This window comes from Papaver somniferum, chromosome 7 (genome assembly GCF_003573695.1).
Source record: "Papaver somniferum cultivar HN1 chromosome 7, ASM357369v1, whole genome shotgun sequence".
NCBI classification, from domain to species: domain Eukaryota; kingdom Viridiplantae; phylum Streptophyta; class Magnoliopsida; order Ranunculales; family Papaveraceae; genus Papaver; species Papaver somniferum.
In genome coordinates, this window is record NC_039364.1 from 76760364 (window position 1) to 76787080 (window position 26717).

Consider the following 26717-nt stretch of genomic DNA (forward strand, 5'->3'; position numbering starts at 1 on the left):
GAAAATTTTAGATGATGCTAGAAAAGATTTAGGCGTAAATGTTAGTCTCCAAGTTGAACATACAGCCTTGATTAGAGACATGATTTCTGACAGAGAAGGTTGCTAATTGCTCTTCTTTACTAATCTTTTGCTTCTTATGAATTTTCATCAATTTAATAATTGGTTGTCCTTTTGTTCGCAGATTCTGAAAATAAATATCGTGAAAAGATTGAAGAACTTGAAGCTGAAAAGAGGAACTCGCAAAGAATCTTTCTTCTCGCAACGACAAGTATTCTAGATTGAAGAATCAAATCAAATCACTGTTGAGAATTTTAAGAATGACGCTATGCATTTTCGCAATCAAACCATCCAATGGTTTGTGATGATCATAATATCCCACATTCTGATTATCCTTGTCTTTTAGAAGAAATCCCACAGAATACTCCCAGTTTGATTATCTCTGATAGCGAAGCTGACGATGAAGATCTGATAGTGATGGAAGTTCTGATGGTGATAAGATTCTGACGCAGATGAAGAAGGAAACAAGTCTGATGAAGATAATGAAGGATTAACCAAGAAATAGTCTTTACTTCTTTCTTTGATTCTTTGTAATACTTGTACATTATTTCTTCTTTCTGTATATTTGCGTTTCTTCCATTTTAACCTGCATGAATGAAAACAATTCTTCTTTGCAATAAAATTAATCAATATAATTATTAATTATTGAATTTTTGAGTAAATCTCTCGTATGGAGATAAATAACATTTTCTAATTTCATACATTCCCATACTTGCCTCTGTTATTTAAATCTAAATGAGAGATTTCATATAACTTTTTTTATTGTATAATTTCGCAGCCTTTTGCGAAGTGATTTTTGTTTCTTTTCAAAATCTCATTGTGTGGTCTTATTTTTCCTTCCTAATTAAAGGTCTTATTATGCCACCTCTTGTCATTGCGACAAAATCGCAGGACGTCCTTGCATTTTCATGCAAAAACCCATTGATCTTGCCTTAAATTTTTCTTTTGTATTATGGCCTCTTCAGGAATGTTGCGAAAATATGACAGGCCTAAATATTCTTGCGAAAATAAAGCCCCATGACATTGCCGTCTTACGACGAAATCGCAGGACGTCTTCGCATTTTCATGCGAAAACCCATTGATCTCGTCTTATCTTTTTCTTTTGTATTATTGCCTCTTCAGGATTGTTGCACAAATATGACAAGACTTAATACCCTTGCTAATAAAAAAGCCTCATGACATTTGCATCTTAAGACACTTATCAGCTCCCTAATGGAGGGTGCCGCCCTTATCTCCCCCCTGGTTGCCCCTTCAAGGAGGCGTACTTCTACCATACAAGGTTAGCTCCTCCCATCCAGTCTTAACAACAACCAGTTGTTTTTGCAGCCTCTTATCACTTTTACCTATAAGACTTATGGTTACGAGACTGCACCCTAAGTGGGGTTTTCTTCAGTCCGAGTGCAGTATAAGCCAAGACTTGTCAAGAATGGCAAGGACGCTTCAAACGCCCCCGGCACTCTTGAATCAACCGTGTACCTCGGCGCCTTGATCAGATTCTTCACTCCTTGGGAGAGTCCTTATTACCTTAGTCGTCCAACCTAAGTCATATGCTTAAGTTGAAAATCCAAGGTGCCTCTCCCGGATGGGCTTTATTGACCCCAAATCTTCATGATTCAGGTTCCGGTGGTGGTGTAGCCTTTCCCTGAATCATGCAATAGGTACCCCCTTATATGACGTACTTTAGGTCTTACATTTTCCTCTTGCGAAATTGTATTCGCGAACTAAGGTGTACGCCATAAAGGTTCGCCTCTTTCTCTTTTGTCATTCTTTTCTGATTCTTTTCTGTAAAATTCATTATCTCTGCGAGAGTCTCGCAATTCATAATATTGTACCTGAATTTCTCAATCTCAATTTTGTTGTTCAATCAAATATATTTTTGAGGATTTTATTTATTGCGAGATTATCGCAACAACTTAATCATTCATACATTTCTTGCTTTTATTACTTTTGCCCTCCTCTGCTTCTTTATGATTTTCTGCTACTTCTTCCTTGGTAATGGTATGTTCATCCTTTTTATCCTGAGCTAGCATTGATTTTGTAACATCTCTTCTCCTTTCTTTTTGATTGTATCCACCATCAACTTCTCACTTCTTTGTACATCCTTGATTTTGTGTCGCCAGTTTTCCTTCTTGTTTGCTCTTCCTTCGCAAGATTCTATCTCAGTTTCGTAACATTTCTTTCCTTCAACCCAATCTCCCTTTATGATTCCTACACCATTGGAGTGAGGGAATTTGATGCATTGATGGAAAGTTGAAGCTACACCTAGAATCCCATGTAGCCAAGGTCGACCAATTAATGCATTGTAGGGTGATTCTACATCAACGACACAGAATAAGATTTCAGAAGATATTCCCTTCAATGGAATTTGCATAGTAACCTCCCCTTTAGGCTTGTTAGCAGTACTATTAAAACCATATATCTTATATGTTGATGGTATAAGATCATCATCTCTTCCACCCATGGTTTTATAAGTATGAAAAAATAAGATGTTCACAGAGCTTCCAGTATCGACTAGGATTCTATTGATTGCCCATGAATCTTCAGCTTCATCATCCTCATCTTCTTTTGGTTTTGGATTAATTTCTAATTTTATTACCAATGGATTGTCATGCACCTCTTCTCCTTCGGGAACTTCTTTTGCGGTAAAAGAAATGATTTGTTTCCGTCATTCCTCTAGTCGCGAAATTTTCGCAATATTCATAATTTCTCTTCCATTATTATCTCTTGCGAACACTCTACTTAAAACATTATCATGAAAATCTTCAATTGTCTTATATGAATGTACGATAGAGTGACAGAATAGATTTTTTTTTCTTTTGCACCAACTTCTATGAAGAATGTTTCTTTCTTTTTCATCGTATTCACTTTGTGATGTTCTGGCGGTGGTGGTAATGGTTGAGATTGTGGATGCCCTACCAGAAAGTCATTTAATTTTCCTTGATCTATCATTCTCAAAATAATTCTCTTTACATTTCTGCAATCATTTGTGGTATGTCCATGAAAATGATGATAAGAACAAAATTCATGACTTCTGTGATTTGGGGGTGGTTCCGTTCCCATGTTCCATGGTGTTGGTATATTCTCCATCAAAATTATAGCTTCCCATATCTTCTCTACACTTGCCTTTAGAGGTGGCATCTTGATTTCTTCCCATATTACTTTGTGACCTCCTTGCCCTCTATTAAAGTTTGGTCTTTGACCTCCATAAGTTTCTTGCGGTTGATCGAGTCTTTGAATCTTGTTATTTCCTCCACGACTGTAGAAATTTCTTTCTCTTTCATACTCTTATTGATCTCGGCTCCCCATAGCTACCAATTTCTGTTGAATGTTACTTGTCTCCTTTTCTTGTTGTACTTGCGAAGTATTCGCCACTGTGTTTATTAGCTTGGGTAATAAGCTTGCATTCGCCGTTTGTGAGATGGTGTTCGCAACTGGATATGATTCCATTTCATTTTGTTTTTCCTCTAAAGCAATGTATTCTTCTTGAAGTTCTCGCAATTCAGTCATTGTAATCGTATTCTTGACTCTGAAAATTTGAACATACAACAGGTTTGTTGCAAACATAGCATTGATAAATGATAATATGAGATATGTCTCATCTACACAGCCAGCCATTTCGCTACACATAGTTCTCCATCTTCTAGTCAAGTGTTTCAAACTTTCACCAATCTTTTGTTTTAATCCAAACACATCTTCTATACCAGGTCGTGAGGAATTATTACTTATATATGCTCCCAAGAATGTGGTCTGCAAATGATTGAAGGAGGTTATTGTATTCTTTGGTAAACCTTCAAACCATTTTAACGCTTCTCCCGTTAAGCTGGATGCGAAATATTTGCACAATACCGCATCATGATTTTCCCATTGTAACATGCACCTCACATAATCTTTAATGTGTTGAATTGCACAAGTTGTTCCGTCGAAAATGCTGGTTAATGCGGGCAAATTGCATTTCGGTGGTATTCCTCCTAATTGTACTTCCCTTGTAAATGGAGTTTTCGCAGCTTCTTTTATTGCTTCATCCAATTGTCTTCTACCTACTTCTCCTCTGTTATTTAGCATTCCTCTCATTTCTTCTAATTCTTTCAAGATTTGTTTATTTACACCTGAATCTTGGCCCATTGGTCTCTTTAATTTTGCTTCTCTTCTTCTGCATTCACATCTATCTTCTCTTGCGAAATTTCGTATCTCTTCTTCATTATCCTCATATCGTCTTCTTCTGCGATTCTCTTCCTCATCCCTATCTTGAATTCTCAAATGATGATGTCGTTCATTTTCCCCTCCATAATTTTGTTCATTTCTTATCAACTCAATTCGCTGTCTTTCATCCATTCTCTTCTCTCTATCATACTCCTCATTGAGATTATCATTATTCCGGTTTTGTATACGCCTTCTTTCTCGATTGTCATGATTATTCTAGCGAATTGTCTCCTGAATCTCTTGCTCTTCCATTTCCGCTCTCAACCTTTCACGTTCGCAGATTAAACGTGCTTGTTCAGCATTATGTCTTTCAATTTCTTCTTCAATTGTCTGTTGATTTCTTTGATTTTCTCTCACATGTAAAATTCTTCTTCCCTCCTCTTGATTTCCTTCGCCATCTTGGTTATTTTGTCTCTGAATTTGCCCGTTCTCTTGATTTCCTCCAATTTGCCCATCATCAAAAGTTTCATTTTGTGGAATGTAACGATCATCAGTTCTTTCTCTATTTTCGCGATATTCTTCATTAGGATTTGATATTTCTTCTTGAATATTGTTTCCAGTATTGCTCGTGGGTGAATTTTGCCTCATTTCTCTTCTAGTCGATCTGGAATATGATTTTGTAATACTTATCGATCTTCTATTCTGCAATCTGATATTCTCCATCCTTAATTCGTGATTTTGCCTTGTCAAATTCGCACGTTCTTCTGACTCGGCTCTTCTTTCTTCATGTATTCTTCGTCTCAATGTTTCTAACGCTCCAATTTCCTCATTTCCATGAATTATTCCTTCATCTGCTTCTTGATTTCTCTCTTCCTCTCTATAATTTCTATTTTGTTGCTCTTCTTCTATTTCCTCTGCTGAATTTGATTGCCAAGTGTTCACGCTCACTCTGTCATAATCTGTATTCCTCTCTTGAACTAACGTTTGTTGAATTGGTGATTGAATTAGATTTTCTCTGCTATTTCTCATTCTAGTAGATTCTCCCATTTCACTTATTTCTCTTCCAGCAATTCTCTTGCTTCTTCTAATAGTAGTCGGTTGTTCAGATGCATTTTTTCAATGCTAACAGTATTGCAAGAAATTATGAAAAATTATTAATCAATCACTTTATATTTTCACAAATCTCAATATCAATCTTTATCTTCTTTAGAATAATCTTCAACTCGTCCCTGTTTCTAGCGCCATTATGTAGTTGCAGGAAATCCTACACTATACCCCTCATATGATTTCATTGTTGATCAGCTTATTTTTAGGTTTACACTCTTAATTTTATTGATTAATTTTTGAATGTTCTTACAAGAAAGATAAAGAAGTCAAGAATGATCTCTAATCTGAACTTTCTCTCTCCTATTTACTTGTTTCTTACTCAAAAATATCTCTCTCTCCTTTACAACTCGAATGACTATTTATAAGGAAATACATAGTGGATGATAGATAATCTGTCCTTTATTTTCGGATATGGTTTGCGACATTCTCGCAACCTTACAAATGTTAACTTCGCAAGCTCTCTAATTTTCGCAAGACTATCACATCTTTCTCATGATCCTTGCTGACGTTGTTTCTGAAATTGTTCTCCGACGCTATTGTGCAATACCATTGATAATTTCGCTGATACATAATTTTTGCGAGATTCTGATCCTACAATTCCAAAGATCAATATCCAAGATCAATCGTGTCGTATCCAAAAATTGCGATGGACTTATCTACTTGAATTGATTTACGTACAACCTGTGATATTTCAATTACAAATATAAACAATATAATGCTAAAAAACAAATAACAAAGACACCCGAAATTTTGTTAACGAGGAAACTGCAAATGCAGAAAAACCATGGAACCTAGTCCATATTTGAACACCAAGCTATATTAAGCCGTTATACAAACACTATCTTACTATCAATACTTCGTACTGGAATGTAGTTGAGACCGAATCTACCGTCACAACGATTCAGTTACAGTCGCGCTCCTTACGCCTCTTGAATCCCGCAAGACTCTATGAAATTGATTTCCTTAGATGACGTACTTCACAACCTAAGAGTTGTTTTACCTCAATCGAAGACTTTACACCAATCTACCTCCCACAGATAAGCCTATATGTGATTTTGGTTCTGATCAAATGTCAAGGTGAGGTAGGAAATCAATTGCAATATACAAAGTCTAGCAAACCTCAAAATTCGGTCTTATGACTCTCGAAGAGCACACTAGTACAAACAGACCCTTTTGCCATGCCAAATTTGCGTGCCCATAGGGGTTTTGACACGCCAATTTGGTTTGGACTTGGCGTGGCTTCTTCTTGCGTGGTTTTAGTTATGACGGCGTGGTTTTATGTAGCTTATAGCCACGCCTGCCTTGCGTGTCCATTTCTGCATGAAATAGACATGCCATAGCCATATAGGCATTGCTATATAGTGTCCCAAAAACTTAAGTACTGGTACTCTATAGACACACGATTTATTGTTTTGGCGTGGCTATTTGGTTTACTATAGACTCACAAATTGCTTTTGGCGTGGCTATTTGATTCACTATAGACACGCAAATTGCTTTTTGGCGTGGCTATTTGGTTCACTTTAGACACGCAAATTGCTTTTTGGCGTAGCCATTGGTTATCCGATAGACACGCCATATAGGTTTAACGTGGTTATATGTTATGTTTTAGCCACGCCAATTTCACTTACCTTCATCCACGTGGTTGTATTAGGAACCGTTGAATACCATCCACATGTAACGTTGTGAGCCGTTCATTGGATATCCCATAGACACGCCCCATATAGGTTTAACGTGGCCATATGTTATGTTTTAGACACGCCAATTTCAATAACCTTCATCCACGTGGCTGTGTTAGGAACCGTTGAATACCATCCACATGTAACATTGTGACCCGTTCATTGGATATCCCATAGACACGCCCCATATAGGTTTAACGTGGCCATATGTTATGTTTTAGACACGCCAATTTCAATAACCTTCATCCACGTGGCTGTGTTAGGAACCGTTGAATACCATCCACATGTAACATTGTGACCCGTTCATTGGATATCCCATAGACATGCCATATAGCGTGGCTATATGTGATATTTATCCACGCCAATTTATAATTACCTTGATCCACGTGTCTGTATTAGGAATCGTTGGATCTCATTTAAAATGATGCAATATTGATCGTTAAATTATATGCATCCTTCACCGTCCACATGTAACGTTGTGTGTCGTTCATTGAAGATCCTATAGACACGCCATATAGTGTGGCTATGTGTGATATTTAGCCACGCCAATTTACAATTACATTCATCCACGTGGTTGTATTAGGAACCATTGGATCTCTTTTAAGATGATGCAGTATTGACCGTTCAGATGTAACTTGACCATCCACATGTAACGTTGCGAGTCGTTCATCGGAGAACCTATAGACACGCCATATAGCGTGGCTTTATGTGATATTTAGCCACGCCAATTTATATCTTCTTAATGTGTCTTTATGTTATGTTTAGCCACGCCAATTAATCTCGAAGCATGTGTATTACGCGTGTGACGCCTCTAAGCCGTTCAGATATGACGCATCTAAACCATCCACCTGGCACTATACAAATTCTATTATACTTTATAAATTGTGGTTAAATCTGAAATTCATATATGCCAATAATTCATATTATTATTAATAACACAGTAAAAAATGTTGAGATTTGGTCTAACAGTTTGCAAAAGAAAATATTAAAGAGCATTTATCCAAAAACATCAGTTTTTCTTAAAATTTTTTGATGGTGGTGTCTCTTCAAGCAATTGATCAGGTTGTGACATTCTCGACACGACAAACCTTGTCATCCTCTGTTTCCCATCTGGAAGTTGGTATGGCTGATCTACACTTTGTACATGTAACTTTCTCTGCGACTTTTTAATCTTGTTTGGAAGCTTGTCAGAGGCTGTATGACTCCCCGAATTTGGATTGACTGCTAGGTGTTCCTCATTCAGTTTATCTTCTGCAAGGCTGCTTGTTGTTCTTAGGTCACTGTCCAATTTCTTCTCAGAATCTAAAACTGGTTCTGGTTGCTTATGAGGTTTTCCATGCTGTGGAGTTTCCTGCAGCAAGAGATTAAATGAATTATATATATATATATATATATATATATTCTAAATCCAAGGCGAATTCGTCTGTCGTGTGAATTCTCAACAAGAGACAGACAAAAGTCATTTTTCCAACAATGTAATAAAGCCAACTTCACTGAAGGCCGCGACATTTTTCACAGCTGACGCCCATAATAAAATCCATAACCAAATATCAATTTTCTAATTTACACTGGCATCCATGTTCCATTTAGGTGTTAATATATTTCTCTCTCGTACTTATTCTTTAATCAAACTGAATACACGATTTATGTAAAACAATTTATATACTTGATTAACAAAGCAAAAGAGCTAAGAAACTAACCTTTTCATCAGAGATGGAACAGTTATCTTTCGGCCATGCCACAAAACCATCTTTAGCTTCCCCTAATAACTTAAACTCACCACTTGGTTCAGTTAACACGAACGATGGAACTATAACCTCCTGAATATTGACAACATAACAGTTTTTAGGAAGATCTTGTCCATGTATTTTCTGGCTAGGCACCGTAGGTAAAATACTGCCTCTAGCAATGACGTTTCCCCTAGATCCATTCCAAAAGTCGTATTTTGCTTTCTGCGGAGATATGGCATATGAACATCATATAAAAAGAAGATGCTAGAATTAGCAATATAGATTTACGAAGAAAAAAAAATCAAAAAAAAACATACTCCATTAGATGTCTTAGCCAGAGGTTCTGTCGTAGATGTGCATGACTTCTCTAGAGATATTGAAGGATTTAGTTGGGAATTACTGGTAGAGTTCTGCATAAGATTAGGAGACTGCTTCTTAGATCCATCAGAAGGGTTACTACGTGCAGGAGACTTCCGCAGAGAAGTAGTTGGTTGCGAATTACTGGTAGGGTTCTGCATAAGATTAAAAGAGTTGGTTACTTTTGAAAGTTACACATATTTCTATTTTTCTAGGTTCTCTAATTTACACTTGGATCGGTGATTCATATAATTGATAAACTGGTTTATGTATGTTCGACTTACAAATCGAACAAGCCAAGCAAATAACCTTCTTAGCAGGCTCGGTAACCTTAACACCATACTTTGGCCAAGGAATCGCTTTTCCAAGAGTTTTTCCTTGTTAGATCATTGCTCGGTCGAACTCGCATGCATTGCTATCTCAAGCATGTTTTTCAATGTTAGTGATCAAAACTATAAGTCTTGATTTCTAGTCTACTATAGCTAAGTCTTGGACTAGGATAGAAAGTGTAGTTGAGCTCAAGGACTTCATGGCGATTCATCATACAAGAAGAAGAACTACTCAAGGAACCGGTGAAACTTCTCGACAAAAAGGTATGTGAATACTTGAACTTATCTATCACTCAAAAGTCTATCTATTCTATCTCCTACTTCTTGATACAAAAAGTCGTATGCTATATATAGACTTTGATTATACACAGTTGGTATTTCGAGCCGAGTATACCTCGCCTATCTATATCTCGAAATATGTGTTGGTAAGCTTTTCGCTTCGACCAAGTTTATCTTTACCTAGTGACGAAAGTCATTATATGTTTCAATCACTTTGAAAATTGCTTTGACGAAGAATATTTCAATGATTGGAATGAGAGCTTAGATTACATAACCAATGTGGACATAAGCATTGTTGTGGAAACACATTTATGTATAAGTCCTATTCCTTGAGCCAAAGTTTGCGAACTTTGTTGATCAAGAGAACTGGAAGAATGGTGTGAGCCAAGTCCGCGAACTCAGTCCGCGAACTGCCGAAGTTCTCAAACCCGAGAATTTCTGATGGAGTTGACAAACTAGTGCGTGAAGCTAAGTCCGCGAACTCAGTCCGCGAACCCAGTCCGCGAACCGGCGAAGTTCTCATCCCGAGAATTTCTGCTGGAGTTTGTAAACTCTGCCGGTAACTTAAGTCCGCGAACCAAGTCTGCGAACTTAAGAAGGTTATATATCTGAAGATGATTTCTGAACTTAAACTTGAAAAGACTAAGGAATGCAGTTTCCAAACCGTGGCTATAAAATTTCATGAACCGATTCGAGTAAATCAAATCATCTTTGCTTCAATTGTGTCTTGTGTAGTTACATAAGAATTCTTTGCAATTGAACAACTCTCTAACTAGTTCATTTGAGTCATGTGAACTAGTTATGGTGAAGAAGAACATGGTTGATATGAAATGCTCATATGGCTAACCTTTTGGTTAACTATTATTGAACCAACAAGTGCATACGTTTGGGTACAGTTAACAAACCTAGAAGCGTGCATTTCAATTGTGTGTAACAAGCTAAGTTTTCAATCTAACGGTTGAGAAATATTAGCTTGAATCTAAATCAGGTTTTCATCTAACGGTGGATATTGATTGATTTGTTACCAAGGTAACTTAATGGCAAACCCTGATTTGAAGGACTGTATAAGGGGACATCTAGCATCAATGCAAAACTAATCCCCACACCTTACGTGTGATACTAGTTTGCGTGCTAGAGTCGGTTCTCCTTTAACCTTTGATTTTCTTCTTCTAAAAACAGGTTAACGACTTAAAGACTTTATTGGGATTGTGAAGCCAGACCGATACTACTTTATCGTAGTTGTGTGATCTGATCTTGCATCTTCTATCGTACGAGTACAATCATATTGATTGGATTGAGATTGATATCTCCGATAGGCAAGATATAAAAAGTAATCACAAACATCTTCCTCTCATCGTTTGTGATTCCGCAACATCTTGTTTCTCTACCATACGATTAAGATTGTTGTGAGGTGATTGATAACTCTAGGCTGTTCTTCGGGAATATAAGACCGGATTATCAATTGGTTCATGTTCACCTTGATTACTATCAAAAGACGGAACAAAACCTTTTAGGGTTTATCTGTGGGAGACAGATTAATCCTTCGATAGACTTGTCTGTGTGAGACAGATTTGTTTGTCATCAAGTCTTCGACTTTGGGTCGTAGCAACTCTTAGTTGTGGGTGAGATCAGCTAAGGGAATCAAGTGCGCAGTATCCTGTTGGGATCAGAGACGTAGGGAGTACAACTGTACCTTGGATCATTGGGAGACTGATTGGGGTTCAACTACAGTCCAGTCCCAAGTTAGCTTGGAATAGGATAGTGTCTGTATCGGCTTAATACAGTGTGTGATCAATCTGGACTAGGTCCCGGGGTTTTTCTGCATTTGCGGTTTCCTCGTTAACAAAATTTCTGGTATCTGTGTTATTTCAGTTTCCGCATTATATTGATTTATATTTATAATTGAAATAATACAGGTTGTGTGTTAGATCATCAATTAGAGTAATCCAACCTTTGGTTGTTGATTGTCATTGATTGATCCTCGGATATTGGTCTTTGGTACGATCTAAGTTATTCCTTGTATTTGATTAGAACTTGCAGTTCCTGCTTGAGTAAATCAAATCAAGAGAGAGATATAAACTCGTTGATATACTTTTAATTGGTCGAGTCTTGTTGATTCTCTTAAAAGTATATTCGAGTTTGTCCATACAGATTGCTAAGTGAAATATTGGGTGGTGTTGTTAGACCCCCGCTTTTTCATTCCTAATGTTTCCATACCATCAAATCGTACGGGTAGACCGAAATTCGGTTTTATTACTTCCTCAATCATGATTTTGTGGCAATTAACCTCCACCCCATCCTTTCCATGTAATTGTTGTTTTCCTGCTAACAGAAAAGCTCTACCTCTAGCAAGGACATTCGCCTTAGACTCGTCAAAAAGGTAACACCTTTTAACCTGCGGAAATATATGGCATATGAACATCTTAAAGCGAAAACTTCAAAGCAAATTTGAGATTTAAAATGCATGTAAAAGTAAAACAGATACCGGATGAACTGCTACAGTTTTCTTGATCTCAGATTTGCTTCGATTAGATGTAGCTTTTGATGTCACATATAGAGTATGTTTCCCCGAATTTTGTTGAGTTACCTGCAGCAGTAGAGTAATATTCCATATTCGGGTAACAAATATACCAAATTCCATCGTGAATTCGAAGACACTGATGAATTGAATAGGTAAAAAATATACAAGGTTCTCAAAAATACACCCTAGCATCCGTGATTCATATAGTTGATAGCATATTTCAGACTCATATGGTCTTAAGATCATGTAACTAGTTTAAAACACATACCTTCAGAACTTTTTCAGATATTGCGATACGAGATTGGCTTCCGTTGAGTAGAGCCGTTGATTTCACAGCCTCGGAATGTTTTGGTTGACTTACCTGCATCAGAAAATTGAAATGAAAGTTGTACCTTCTTTTTACAGTGAAACCATTTAAGCACAATGCACAACTGACTCACAATAAAATAGCTAACTACATATCTCGTTCTATAAGGTTCTCTAAAATATACACTAACGTCCGTGATTCATATAGCTGATAACATATTCGTCTCTTATGTCAAACAAGATACATATATAAAACTGGTTTGTGTAAAAACATATCCAATGAGTTAATAAAGCAAACAAGCCAAGCAACCAACCTTTTGATCCAGGGTGGTTTGATTTGATGGCCAACAATTTTCAGCATCATCAACATCTTTTAAAGTTTGTATCCCAGGTTTCCCAATGGGTAATTTGATGGTTTCATTTAGTACTTCACTAACCCGGACGCTATAGCATGTAACTGAAGTCGTTATTCCTGACTTCATTTATAGAGTATTGACTTTGTAGAGTAAGCTTTACCAATGGCAACAATGTTGTCCTTTTCTCCAAACCAAAGTTTGCATCTTATTCCCTGCAGAAACACAAGGCGCATGAGAGATAGTAAATGAAAGATTAAAAATTTAAATGCGTTGGAAAACCATACATCAATGGTAAATTTTTCAGATGCCACATTCTGAGATTCCCCAGTGGATGGAGGAGACGGAGACTTCTTTTTTGATACTAAAGACGTCGGGGATTCAGTAGAAACGGTCGGTGTTTTAGTATAAGGAGAGTCCCGCTTCACGGACCCTTTGATGCTTTCAGATGACTTCTGCGGAACGGATTTCCCATGTTTGTTTGGAAGTTGCTTAACTGATTCTGGGCCTATGTTATTCTTAGATCGATTGGATGGGTTGCTAGGTCCTGCATCCCGTGATTGCAGTTGAACACATTGTTTGAAAAAATCAGATACTGTCTGCCAATTTTTAAAAAAAATTACACAATCTAATCAAAACTCAGTTCACTTACCTCTTCTCTAGACTTGCTGATATTGTTTCCCACAATTTTCGCAATGTCGACTCCTTGAGATAACAAGTTATCTGTTAATCTCTGATACGCATTTTTAGTAGACTCTAATTCTTTCTCCTTAGCTTTCAGCTTTTCACGCAGTTCATCATTCTCTTTCGAGTGTCTTGGTTTTCTTCATTTGGAAAGTAAAGGGTTGTCGTCACTCCAAAGCCATCCCCCTTGACACGTCCACCCTTATCCGGGCCGATAGCAACTGTTAGGGCATCCTCGTTATGACCAACCGTTAGAGTTCCCTCTCGAATCATCTTCCGCTTCTCTTCCAGTTCAAATAATGCGTTAAATTCTGATTTAAACCTTTCGCACTTACTTTTCACTTACTTTGGTTAAAAACATGAGGACTGGGAAGTTTCTGTTTTCTCACAACTTCAGATGTCTTCTCCCTGAAAAATTCGTCTGGAACAATTCCGTCTTTGTTTTTGCGTGCTCTTGCCCACATGAAGCACCGGTCTTCAAGATCTTCTTCGACAACATTTCCCTTTTGGATCTAGTAGTTACCAGAAACAAGTAAGGATTTACATCCGCGCAGATATTAACTGTGTAAAATAGAAAACCTATTCCAAAGCATCTAATGTGACAAAATTACAGATTGGTGTAAGAAGACACATCTGTATACCGTTATAAGTTTCTGCATATATGAGACACGCAACACGACATACAAAACAGAAGTATCTGATATGGACGGTTTTACTGTGCACTGTATAATAAATAAGACAACAGACTTACTAATTTTAGTTTTAATCCCGAGTATCCTCCTGTCCCGTCCGATGTGGGAACTTGGATTGTGATATTGCCTCTTTTCCCTTCCCCGAATTTTTCTTGCAGAGGAAATAAAAATAATTTCGTTAGTATGTTGGGATAGACAATAAGAACGAAACAAAAATTAGAAAAAGCAATGTGTATTCCATACCTTAAATATAGGAGATGCTAGTACATGATTAAGGAAATTGTCCCAGTCTTCTTGGTCCATTACCGTTTCGTATTTTTTGGGGAAAGATCTTAGTTTGTCCGGCCTTTCCAGGAAGGGTTGTACACGACTCTTGTCCAATTTCCTTCTGAAGTCCCGCAGCTGAACAGGTAGACGCTTCATGACCGCTCGCTTCAGGTCATGGGGCACCTCAAAATGAAAATGAATTAACATTTAGTGTATGTTAATCACAGACTCACAGTTAGACAACAAAAACAACGAGTTAATAACCGCATATGCATACCAGAATTTTCTCCCACATATTTTCTTTTGTTGCTGAAGGGACTTATTTCCAACATAAATGTTTTATGCCAACCATATCACGGGCCAAATAGCCTAGGTAACTACTGAATTCAATTCTATGGTCACCAATAAGCCGGAACATTTTGTCAAATTCGATATCCCTTTTTTTGGCTTCAGAATTCGAGAAGTCTTTATGCAGCTTCAACATTCTTGTCATTCCCCTCTCTTTTCTGATCTCTTCTGTAGAGTCTTCTTGTTGTGGCTGCTTTTCTGCTTCTGGAGCATTTTCCAATTCTTTTTCTTCTAACACTTCGAGAACATCATTTTCAGAATCGTCTGACTCTGGAAATAACCGAGGCAACTGATAGACGCATTTATGTGTCTAATATAGCTCATTTGTATATATTGTTAGTGCTCAATTTTGTACTTATTTGGTTATTTTATTTATTTGTAGGTGTTTTTAGAAGAATAAGGATTTGCGGCGAAATTGGCTGAAAATGCGGCGTTTGGACCTCCGTTGATAGAGTACCGGAAGCGCCCCAGAAGTGTATCGGAAGTACCCCAGAAATACCCCGGAGGAACCCCGAAAAAAGTGCGGAAAATGCCCCAGAGGACACTTGCTATACGGATCCTTGATTTTGGATAAGGGGTAACCTAATTACTAAGGGGTGACCCATTTCCAGGCAGCTGCTAAAGGGACACCAGAACTGGATAGGGGGAGGTCTTCTTCAAATTTCAAATACTGGTTTTGGCGGGAAAAGCCATGCATTTCGCTGTTGATTTTTGATCCGATTGTTGGAGCTGTTTTAGGGAGATTAAACACCGGAAATTGATTGGGCTGGACGTGATATGGATAAAATTCTAGTATGGATGATTTCATGGGCTTAATTGGGCTAGAATATCCGGGAGAAGCAATCAAAGTTAAAACAGAGAGACGTGTCCTGTTGTGCACTTTCAAAGATTTTTGAGAGATTTCTGGAGGAATTTGACGATGGATTAACATGTACATGGTCTTATTCAAGTCTAGGGAAGAGTTTGGTAGCTATTTTATAGCTAACAACACGTGAAAAAGCTCAACAGAAGGGATTATTCTCTCAACAGCGCAGAGAAGAAAAAGTCGGAATTTTACGAGTTATTTGGGATTTGAGGGCTATATAAGAGTGGTTTCAAGTCATAGAAAAGTTTAGAAACCCTGAGGAGAGAGTTTAGAGTCCAGGAGAGCCGAGGAGAAGCGATTACAGAGAGTTATGCTGCTGCTGCTGCTGCCATTAAAGCTTCTGAAGAACACGAAGAACAGACTGCAGAGCAGTCTTTTTCGCAGCTCAACAGCACATGTCGTTGTTTTACAACACAGAAAAGTATCGTTTAATTTTCAGCACTTACTCTTTGTAACAGTGACGCTGTAACACTTTTACAGCGTTGCAATTCCTTTTCATCATATAATCATCAATAAAAACACCTATTAAGCCATGAATACTTATGATCATGTTTTTGGGATGAGGAGCTAAACCCATTAGCCAAGGCGACGGAGGAAGCCATTGGTCCTTATTTATGGTATAATTCTAACTTTATTATTTATTTGCAATATTATTACATGATTATTTGCATGGAATTTTAATTGAAAAATTGATTTTTATTGAATAATTGTGATTCATTTTGATGGAGCATGCTTAGTTTAAGACTCTTGATGTTTCATGCTTGGTGTTTACATTTATTACTTCAAAAATCTACAAAAGGCATAATATTAGAATCACTCTAAAAGAAAAATTGCATGAATATTAATTATTAGAATTTATCAAATAATGGGTCAATGGTGGAATCCAAGTCTTGGTGTTTTTCTCTAAAGGTTTGAACTATTTTATTTATTGTGTGTTTAATTTAAATCTAAAAAAAATTGTTTTCTTCACAAGTCTGAAAAGACCCCTTTTTACCACTATACTACAATCACTATTTGAAAAACCATCAAATTTTTGGCGCCGCCGACGCGGACCTGTGTTTAGTTAGCATTTTTTTTAGATTTTTTTTATTTTTATTATTTGTTCTTCTTTACGTTTTTGGTTTTTTTTTGTTTCCTTGCAGATTTTTGAAAGTTGGAGCGAAAGACAATTTTGCCAAAGCTTGTGGTGATTTACTTAAAGTTTGGGAGCGAAAAGCAAAGCTAAAGGAGCGAAAGAAGAAGAATTTTATTTATTTATTTTGATAAAAAGAGAAAAAAAAAAGAGAGACATTTTTTTTTGTAATTTTTTTTTTTAGACTTTCTTTTCTTTTGTATTTTTTTTTATGGACTTTGGACATTAATTTTGGGACATTTTTATTTTTATTTTTAAACCCTACGGAAGGGTACCCTTAAATATAAACTGTTTGCAGGGAAGGACGACGATTACGATATCGTCTCGGCCCCTCGGGTTCGCACACGGCATAGGAGTCGTGGCCCGAGTCGACTTCAGCGGTTCTTCGCCCGTCTGGTACGGGAGGTAAAATTCTAAACACCCGCGAATCTCCTGCAAGCGGGTTACTGGACTCCTTAAGGTGAATATATGTGAGGACTTGAATATGGACTGTTTTTAAATTCCTAGTAAAGGGCAAGGACTGGACCATATAAGATAAGGGTTCGGATTTCATCACCGCTCCCTTCTTGCCCGCCTTAGGAAAACGAAACCTAAAGCGAACCTAAGCCTAAAATTTGGACTAGAAAGAGACCTATAGGGTATCGAGCTTAACAGGACAATCATTCGAAAAAATTGGTTACTCTTTTAAGCACACCTTGAAGTTCTTGACGGTTACTGCGAGTTGAATGCGTGACTGCGCCGCATTGGATCGGTGAGGTTTTGGGTATCAAAGCTCCACTGAGCTTCCCTCGCCTCGATTCAACTTGCTTTAACTCGGATTGATTCCAGAGGGGTTTGCTCAAATTGTAACGAATTCCCTTTCGAAGGATTAGAAGCTGGTCTAGAAACAATCTAAGTGGAGCCATCATGCTTGTTGTTTGCTAGAAATCTTTAGGTTTGCTGTGGTAAAGTCGAGTCAGCCTGCTGTGTGTTGCTAGAACCTTCCTGTTAGGATTTTTATTTCTTTTTGAATTCTTTTTAGTGTATGCCCGATTTTGTTAGGGTGGAAAAGAGATACTCTAGGTCGATTGATTAGAAAAAACCTAGTAGTTCTTCTGATTTAAGCAGGGAGCTCGAAGATTCTTTTTTTGAGAACCCTGTTTTTGGAAACTTCTGTTTTGAGAATCTGTCTCTTTGTGAGGATAGTACCCCTAGTACTCCAGTTGTGCCAACTATGGCAACTTTGAAAGATTACATGTTCCCAACTAGGACCAACCGAGCTTCATGCATTAAATTGCCAGCCACTACGGCTAATTTCGAGATAAAACCTAGTATTCTTCAGATGATCCCTATATTCTTAGGAAAAGATGATGAGAACCCTTATTTTCATATTAGGGACTTTGAGGAAATCTGTGGGACAATTAGGATAAAGGACCTTACCGATGAAGTCTTGAAACTTAAGATGTTTCCCTTTTCTTTGAGAGACAAAGCCAAGACCTGGCTTAACAACCTACCGTCTGAATCCATAGAAACATGGCAGGAACTTATCGCTGCCTTCTATATGAAATTCTACCCTAAGCATAAAACTGCAGCTGTTAGGCAGAAAATTAGTGCTAGTGTGCAACAAGAGGGAGAGTCTCTTTATAGGTTTTTAGAGCGATTCAATGATCTCCTATCTCAGTGTCCTCACCATGGATTTGATAATATGAAACTTGTACAGATTATTTATGATGGTTTAGACTATTCGACCAAAGCCATGGTTGAGTCTATGTGCGCTGGTGAGTTCACTAGTAAAAATGCTGATGATGCTTTTACCTTCTTAGGAGCTATCGCTGAAAAATCCCAACAGTGGGAATCTTGTGTTGAACCCCCTAAAAGACTCTTAGTCAATAGAAGTAGCACCAATGTGATAGATACAAGTTTTGGTTCAGATGCTAAGTTTGCTGCTTTATCTAGAAGGTTAGAAGCTTTGGAAATGGGCCAGTCTAAAAATAGGTCCCTTGTTGAACCTAATAGAGCCTCTCAAGTCTCTAGTTGTGGAATAGAGCCCGATAATTCGTTTTGGGAAGGTCAGGTTAGTGAAGAGCAAGCCCATGCTGTCTATAACAACTCTAGGTTTGAGAACCGTCAGAAGTTTGACCCATACTCAGAAACCTACAACCCTGGTTGGAGAAACCACCCTAATTTCTCTTGGTCTAAGGGCCAGAGTCAAGGCCAGTCTAGCAATTCTCAGCCTCCCCCAGGTTTTGGTTTTAAGAACTCTTCAGGTCAAACCCAGTTTCAGAACACTTCCGAGAAAAAGATCTCTACCTTAGAGGATACTCTCACTATGTTAGCAAATAACCATGAAATGCTAACAAAGAACCACATGAGCTTTCAACAAGAAACTAGGCAAGAATTGAAGAATACTTCCCAGAGTCTTGCCAAGTTAGAACTTCAAGTAGGACAAATAGCTAAGTTCATAAGTGAGAGAGAAGATGGAAGGTTCCCTAGTCGTACTGATCCCAACCCAAAAGGAGAGAAATCGTACAATCATGTGAATGCTGTCACAACCCTAAGGAGTGGAAAGAAAGTTGACAACAAGGTCGCCATGCCTGATAGTGAACATGCTGTAGTTCACCCTGCTGAGCCAGAAAATGAGGAGACTGATAGAGTCTCCAAAGAGACCAATGAGGGTCCTGTTGAGCCTCACTTTGTTCCCAGAGCCCCGTTTCCCCAGCTGCTAGTTCCGACTAAGAGGGAGTCCAACTTTAATGATATATTGGAGGTTTTTAATCAGGTTAATATCAACCTTCCATTATTAGATGCAATTAGGCAGATTCCCTCTTATGCCAAGTTCCTTAAGGACTTGTGTACGCGAAAGCGTAAGCTCAGTGTCCAGAAGAAAGCCTTCATAGCTAGTCATGTGAGTTCTATTATTCAGAATACCACTACTCCTAAGTATAAAGACCCAGGGTCCCCTACCATTGCTTGTACAATAGGTAAGTACCGTGTTGAGAAAGCGTTGCTTGACTTAGGAGCCAGTGTGAACTTACTGCCATACCATGTGTACCTTAAGCTAGGACTTGGTGAGATGAAACCTACCCAGATAACACTCCAGTTAGCTGATAGGTCCGTTAAAATCCCTCGTGGTGTGATCGAGGATGTTCTTATTGAGGTCGACAAGTTTATTTATCCAGTGGATTTCGTGGTCCTAGATACCCAACCTGTCCCCGACCCAGAGAACCAAATACCTGTGATTTTAGGTCGCCCATTCTTAGCTACGTCTAATGCGATCATAAACTGTCGAAATGGTATTATGAATCTGTCTTTTGGTAATATGACTATTGAGCTGAATATTTTTAATGTAAACAAGCTACATTCTGAGCTAGATAACACATGTATTGAAGAGGTGAACATGATAGGAACCTTAGTTCAGGAGTCATTACCAAACTTCGTATCGGAAAATACATTGGAGAGTTGTTTATCCCATTTTAGCCTGGATTTCGATGATAATAGTAACATTGAACAAGTTAATGCTTGTTGGATTCTGTTCCTATGTTAGATATTGATATATGGAAAAACTAGGTTCGAACCATTACTAGCTTCTGAGTCTATCTTAATACCGTATTTAAAAGAGCCTCCTGAGTTGGAGTCTAATTATACATTTTTATGCCCACCCGAGTCTTTCCCTGTGATTATAGCTTCCGATTTGGATAGTGTTCAGGAAAGTAGGCCAGAGACCGTGCTTCAAGAAAATAAGGAAGCCTTAGAGTGGACCATAGAAGATATGAAGCAAGCTGAGGATGAACCACCTGATTATGACTTAGAGAAAGCAATTGACCTTTTTCAAGAACCCGATGGTCTAGAAATTAGGAACATTGTGACTAGTCATTGTAGAGGCACACAAAATTCTAAGTTTGGGGGTAGAGAACTAGAAGAATCTCTTGAGTATTTTAAGGACTGGGAAGATCCGGAAATTCAAGCAATAATGAGAGGTTTGTGTGAGAGTAGTGAAAACCCTAAGTTTGGGGCTAGTAATGATTCTTGTGACCGTCAATTATCCCTATTAGAAGTCCCTAACTTGGGACTCGAGCCTAGTGAGGTATTCCATGAGTCTATTCAGACTCCACAACCCGATCCTCCTGATAATGTCCAGGAAAAAATCCATATATTAGAGACCCGTTTTTCGGATGAAGCTGTTTGCCGAGACACTCATATGAAGCCCAAGTGGTCACCCGAGATAAATCCAGTTGTCTTGCGAGAAACTTTAGATCAGGTTGTGTTCTATCTGCTCATTTTTCTAATCTTGAGCATTTGTCTCCTATTCGTGGCAGTTCTATTTGGTCTTATGGACCAACAATTGTTTCGACTATTGGTATACGACTTTGGAAGGTGACAATTCTTTTTGAGGTATTTGATGTCTAGCTAATGACTATAAATTTAGCATTTACTGGGAGGCTCCCGCGTTCATGTGATACGGTAATATCCTTCCTTATTTTTTTCCTCCAGTGGTAATAGTTTCTCCTTGTTCATGCTTTTAATTTCATCTTTAGAACATTGAGGACAATGTTAGATTTAAGTTTGGGGGTGGGGAAGAAACACTTTTTGTCACATTTTTGCAATAAATAAACTCCAGAGCCTAGAAATTTATGCCTATTGAGGATTGCACTAACTAATCTAAGTGGATGGAAGCATTTTGATTGTAGGAGTTTGAGGAACCAATCTGATTAGATGGAAACATCTAAAGAGTCTATTCATAAAAGCACAGAGCTCAGGTGTTAGAAATAACATGATAGTTTCACCATATCTCGTTGAGTCCTTTTCACTTCTATTTTTATTTTATTTTGTTTTTAAACTATGTTTCTCTAAGTGATAGGTGGGGCCCACGATTCAAGTTGTTACCAATGCTAGGGTGAATTATAGTGATTGAGATACCATGAAAAAAAATAGAAAAAAAAGAAAAAGAGATGAAAAAAAAAAAAAAAAAAAAGATGAAAAAAAAATGGTAGTTACCAAAAAAAAAAAAAAAAAAAAAAAAAAAGTAAAAAAAAAAAGTAAAAAAAAAAAAAAAAGAGAAGAAAGAAATTGAGACCAGACCATTTGACCAAAAGGAATAAATTCAATAAAGTCGACCACTGGTACCCTTGTATATGCCAGTTGTGTTGACCTAGAGTTAGGTTATCGACCACTGGTACCTTTGTATATGCCAATGTGTTGATATTAGTCAGACTAGTATCTCAATCCATTAGGATAGGTTCATTTTGGCGGAGGCCTTCAGACAGATATGGGAAACGCCGTTCACTTAGTAAACATCAAAACCATCTATGTTTTTCTATATCCATCTTCTTGATCTATCCATGTGATTAGTTTTGACTCCGAATATGATGTCCATAGTGCAACTATCTGAGTAGAGCTCTGTCACTTTATATGAATTTTAGTATGCTTGAGTGCAAACTCGTGTACAGCAATTGGAATTTCGCATCAGGGTACTTCTTCCTGTAGTCAATAAGTATGCCAACCAAGGAGATTCTTTAGTGCCTTCCAAGGTTCTGCGTAGATAGCTAAGGTCTGGAGTACAGGTTTTGTGGGTATATCTCTGGTAAGCCCTCCCGAGACTATAACTCGGCCACTAGGGCCACCTAGGGGTTTAAAGGCTTATTGCATACGCTAAATGCAATCGACGATGCCTGCGACAGTGAGTTAGGATTTTATTTTGTAGTTTTGATTTGCTCGGGACTAGCAAATAATAAGTTTGGGGGTATTTGATAGACGCATTTATGTGTCTAATATAGCTCATTTGTATATATTGTTAGTGCTCAATTTTGTACTTATTTGGTTATTTTATTTATTTGTAGGTGTTTTTAGAAGAATAAGGATTTGCGGCGAAATTGGCTGAAAATGCGGCGTTTGGACCTCCGTTGATAGAGTACCGGAAGCGCCCCAGAAGTGTATCGGAAGTACCCCAGAAATACCCCGGAGGAACCCCGAAAAAAGTGCGGAAAATGCCCCAGAGGACACTTGCTATACGGATCCTTGATTTTGGATAAGGGGTAACCTAATTACTAAGGGGTGACCCATTTCCAGGCAGCTGCTAAAGGGACACCAGAACTGGATAGGGGGAGGTCTTCTTCAAATTTCAAATACTGGTTTTGGCGGGAAAAGCCATGCATTTCGCTGTTGATTTTTGATCCGATTGTTGGAGCTGTTTTAGGGAGATTAAACACCGGAAATTGATTGGGCTGGACGTGATATGGATATAAAATTCTAGTATGGATGATTTCATGGGCTTAATTGGGCTAGAATATCCGGGAGAAGCAATCAAAGTTAAAACAGAGAGACGTGTCCTGTTGTGCACTTTCAAAGATTTTTGAGAGATTTCTGGAGGAATTTGACGATGGATTAACATGTACATGGTCTTATTCAAGTCTAGTGAAGAGTTTGGTAGCTGTTTTATAGCTAACAACACGTGAAAAAGCTCAACAGAAGGGATTATTCTCTCAACAGCGCAGAGAAGAAAAAGTCGGAATTTTTACGAGTTATTTGGGATTTGAGGGCTATATAAGAGTGGTTTCAAGTCATAGAAAAGTTTAGAAACCCTGAGGAGAGAGTTTAGAGTCCAGGAGAGCCGAGGAGAAGCGATTACAGAGAGTTATTGCTGCTGCTGCTGCTGCCATTAAAGCTTCTGAAGAACACGAAGAACAGACTGCTCAGAGCAGTCTTATTTTCTGCAGCGTCAACAGCAGCAGCGGGGTGTCGTTGTTTTACAGCAACAGAAAAGTATCGTTTAATTTTCAGCACTTACCTCTTTGTAACAGTGACGCTGTAACACTTTTACAGCGTTGCTAATTCCTATTTCATCATATAATCATCAATAAAAACACCTATTAAGCCATGAATACATCTTATGATCATGTTTTTGGGATGAGGAGCTAAACCCATTAGCCAAGGCGACGGAGGAAGCCATTGGTCCTTCTTTATGGTATAATTCTAACTTTATTATTTATTTGCAATATTATTACATGATTATTTGCATGGAATTTTAATTGAAAAATTGATTTTTATTGAATAATTGTGATTCATTTTGATGGAGCATGCTTAGTTTAAGACTCTTGATGTTTCATGCTTGGTGTTTACATTTATTACTTCAAAAATCTACAAAAGGCATAATATTAGAATCACTCTAAAAGAAAAATTGCATGAATATTAATTATTAGAATTTATCAAATAATGGGTCAATGGTGGAATCCAAGTCTTGGTGTTTTTCTCTAAAGGTTTGAACTATTTTATTTATTTGTGTGTTTAATTTAAATCTAAAAAAAAAATTGTTTTCTTCACAAGTCTGAAAAGACCCCTTTTTACCACTATTACTACAATCACTATTTGAAAAACATCAGCAACATATGAAACCATGTGATGTTTAAGTAGAAACAAGTAAGTACAAGATTTCGAACATTACATGTTAATTCTTCAAATTTATCAGTGGGGACCATATCTTCACCATCATCATCATCTGGTTGTACAATGTCATCATGTGTCTCATGTAACTCTATCGTTTCTTCATCAGAATCCACCTCATCATCTGGTTCACTCTATTGGTCATCCTCTGGGGACACGTTGTAATCATCATCTTCTCTCATGACAAAAGATGTGTAGGTACGTGCATCTCAGTTAGGAATTTGAGCTTATTCTGGAAAATATTAGCTAAACCTAACAGGATAGGCAACATGTGTTACACCTATTTTTTATTATATGAAAAGAAAACAAACATGAACTCATTGATGCATGTAACTTGAGGCTAAAACATCACTGCAACACACAAAATCTCCTCATGATTATTGTGTTATCCACAAAGAGAAAGGTACCAGTTAAACAGTCTTATATAACTTTTTGTTACAAAAGCCAAGAGCACTAAAGCACCACATAATGATTATCCATTTTTAGCTTGAAGATGATAGTCAAATTGGCCAACCAGCAACATGGTATTATTAAAAGTGGCAACTTAAAATGCAGATGTTACAGGCTCGCCAAGTAACAGAGACTCAAATGATTAAATCTTGAGAAGCCTTGTATATATATATGATTGACACAACATCGTCGATCAAAGTAGAGTTATTAACTCTTAATCAAAATCCAACCCAAACAATAACAAAAACCCTAGAAAACAATTAGCATCGTTAAGTTTTTTTTGTTTTTTTTTTGTAAAACCTAACTAACTAGTAAAGCCTAACTAAGTAACATGAAAGAAAGATCCTCACCTAAATATTATAATAGTTCATGCATGTAACTTAAGCCTAAAACATTATTGTTGTAACAAAATGAAATCACATCTCATCGTACAACCCGTGATTGTCATTAACTTGTTCTTTCATACAGCCGAATAAAAACCCTAATCATGCTTTAACTAGTAAACCTATAAGATCTAACATCTGATTCAATGAGATCAAACAAAAATCTAACATAAATTTAATATTCATTCGACAATGGGTTGTAGAAATATTACCAACAACAAAGATTGAGCTTAAAGAGGTAGATTCCTTGTAAAGATTAGAGATAGTAATAGAATAAAAACCCTAATCATGCTTTAACTAGTAAACCTATAAGAAGTAATAGAATAAAAACCCTAATCATGCTTTAACTAGTACACCTATAAGATCTAACATCTGATTCCATGAGATCGAACAAAAAATCTAACATCAATTTAATATTCATTCGATAATGGGTTGTAGAAATAATACCAACAACAAAGATCGAGTCTGAAGAGGTAGGTTCCTTGTAAAGATTAGAGATAGTAGTAGAATTATGATTTCATAAAGAGAATGAATCGATTAATAAAAACTGAAAAAGTAGATCGAACTCATCTTTCTTTTTCTTTTTGGAATTTAACCAAACCATCAGGCGGGAATTGATTTTCCTTTTGAAATCATCCCACCCAGTAAAATTCATTTTCATCACCCGCCAAACAAAAGAATTTTGGTGTTTTTATTTATTTTTTTTATTTCCAAATTGATGTGTAACCAATATGGTTAGTTTCCTTATTTTATGAGAGAATATATATTAGACAGTTATGATAAAATTGTTTCCCAAAATTTTCGAAATTTAGTTTCCTATCTCTAACCAACTCGAGAAGAGGCTATAGGAAAAAATTACTTTCCTATTTTGAATAATATTTTCCTTAATAACTTTAAGCTGGGTTGTCTCCTGTATTATTCTTGGTTTAGGGAGGAAACGTGTGAATTATTAGTGGCACCTATGTAGGAAACATATTATTCTAATCATACAGTAAGCTGCTAAAGATAAATAAACTAAACCCATCCATTTTAATGTTCATCATTTCCGGAAAACATAAAAGTTCAGCGTGAATCATTCATCACATAAATGTCAACCTATCTATCAGCGTAAAAAGCCTGCATCTAGTGCAATACTTAAAAAATAAATACAACCACCACTGAAAACAAAATGGTCAGACGAAATGCTTTTATTTAAAAAATACGTAAACTAAAAGTTCACACATCAAAACCTTGTTTAAAAAGCATTGCGTGGAATTGGTGCATAGGGAAAGTAGAGTTGTTGTCCCTTTGATCCTGATTATTTTGGTCTCCAACAACAGGTGAATATACTTCAAGAACGAGTTGATCGGCTTAAAGAACAATTTCTTCGTGATATTAACGACTAGGACGTGGCATTTATAGTTCATGATTCAAAAAGAGACTAGATTGACAAAATAGGTTTCTTATTGATCAGTATTTCTTATATTTATTAGTTATTTATTAATAAAAATGACGTAATAACACAATTCTGGAAATTAAAATGATGTGTTACATATGTCTCTAATTTGTTTTGCCCATTTCTGTTCTGGTTTTGTGTTTTGGTGTCAAACACCAGTTTCAAATCTATAATTCGTCTACAAAAAGAA

General features: G+C 37.1%; 1 long non-coding RNA gene across 1 annotated transcript; it reads left to right on the top strand.

Annotated features, from left to right (window-relative positions):
• The first annotated feature begins 23739 nt into the window (after positions 1-23739).
• On the top strand, positions 23740-26481 carry LOC113296731. The gene is made up of 3 exons (XR_003333112.1): positions 23740-23783; positions 24369-24457; positions 26412-26481. It is a non-coding gene; the product is annotated as an uncharacterized LOC113296731 (long non-coding RNA).
• Positions 26482-26717: the final 236 nt, after the last annotated feature.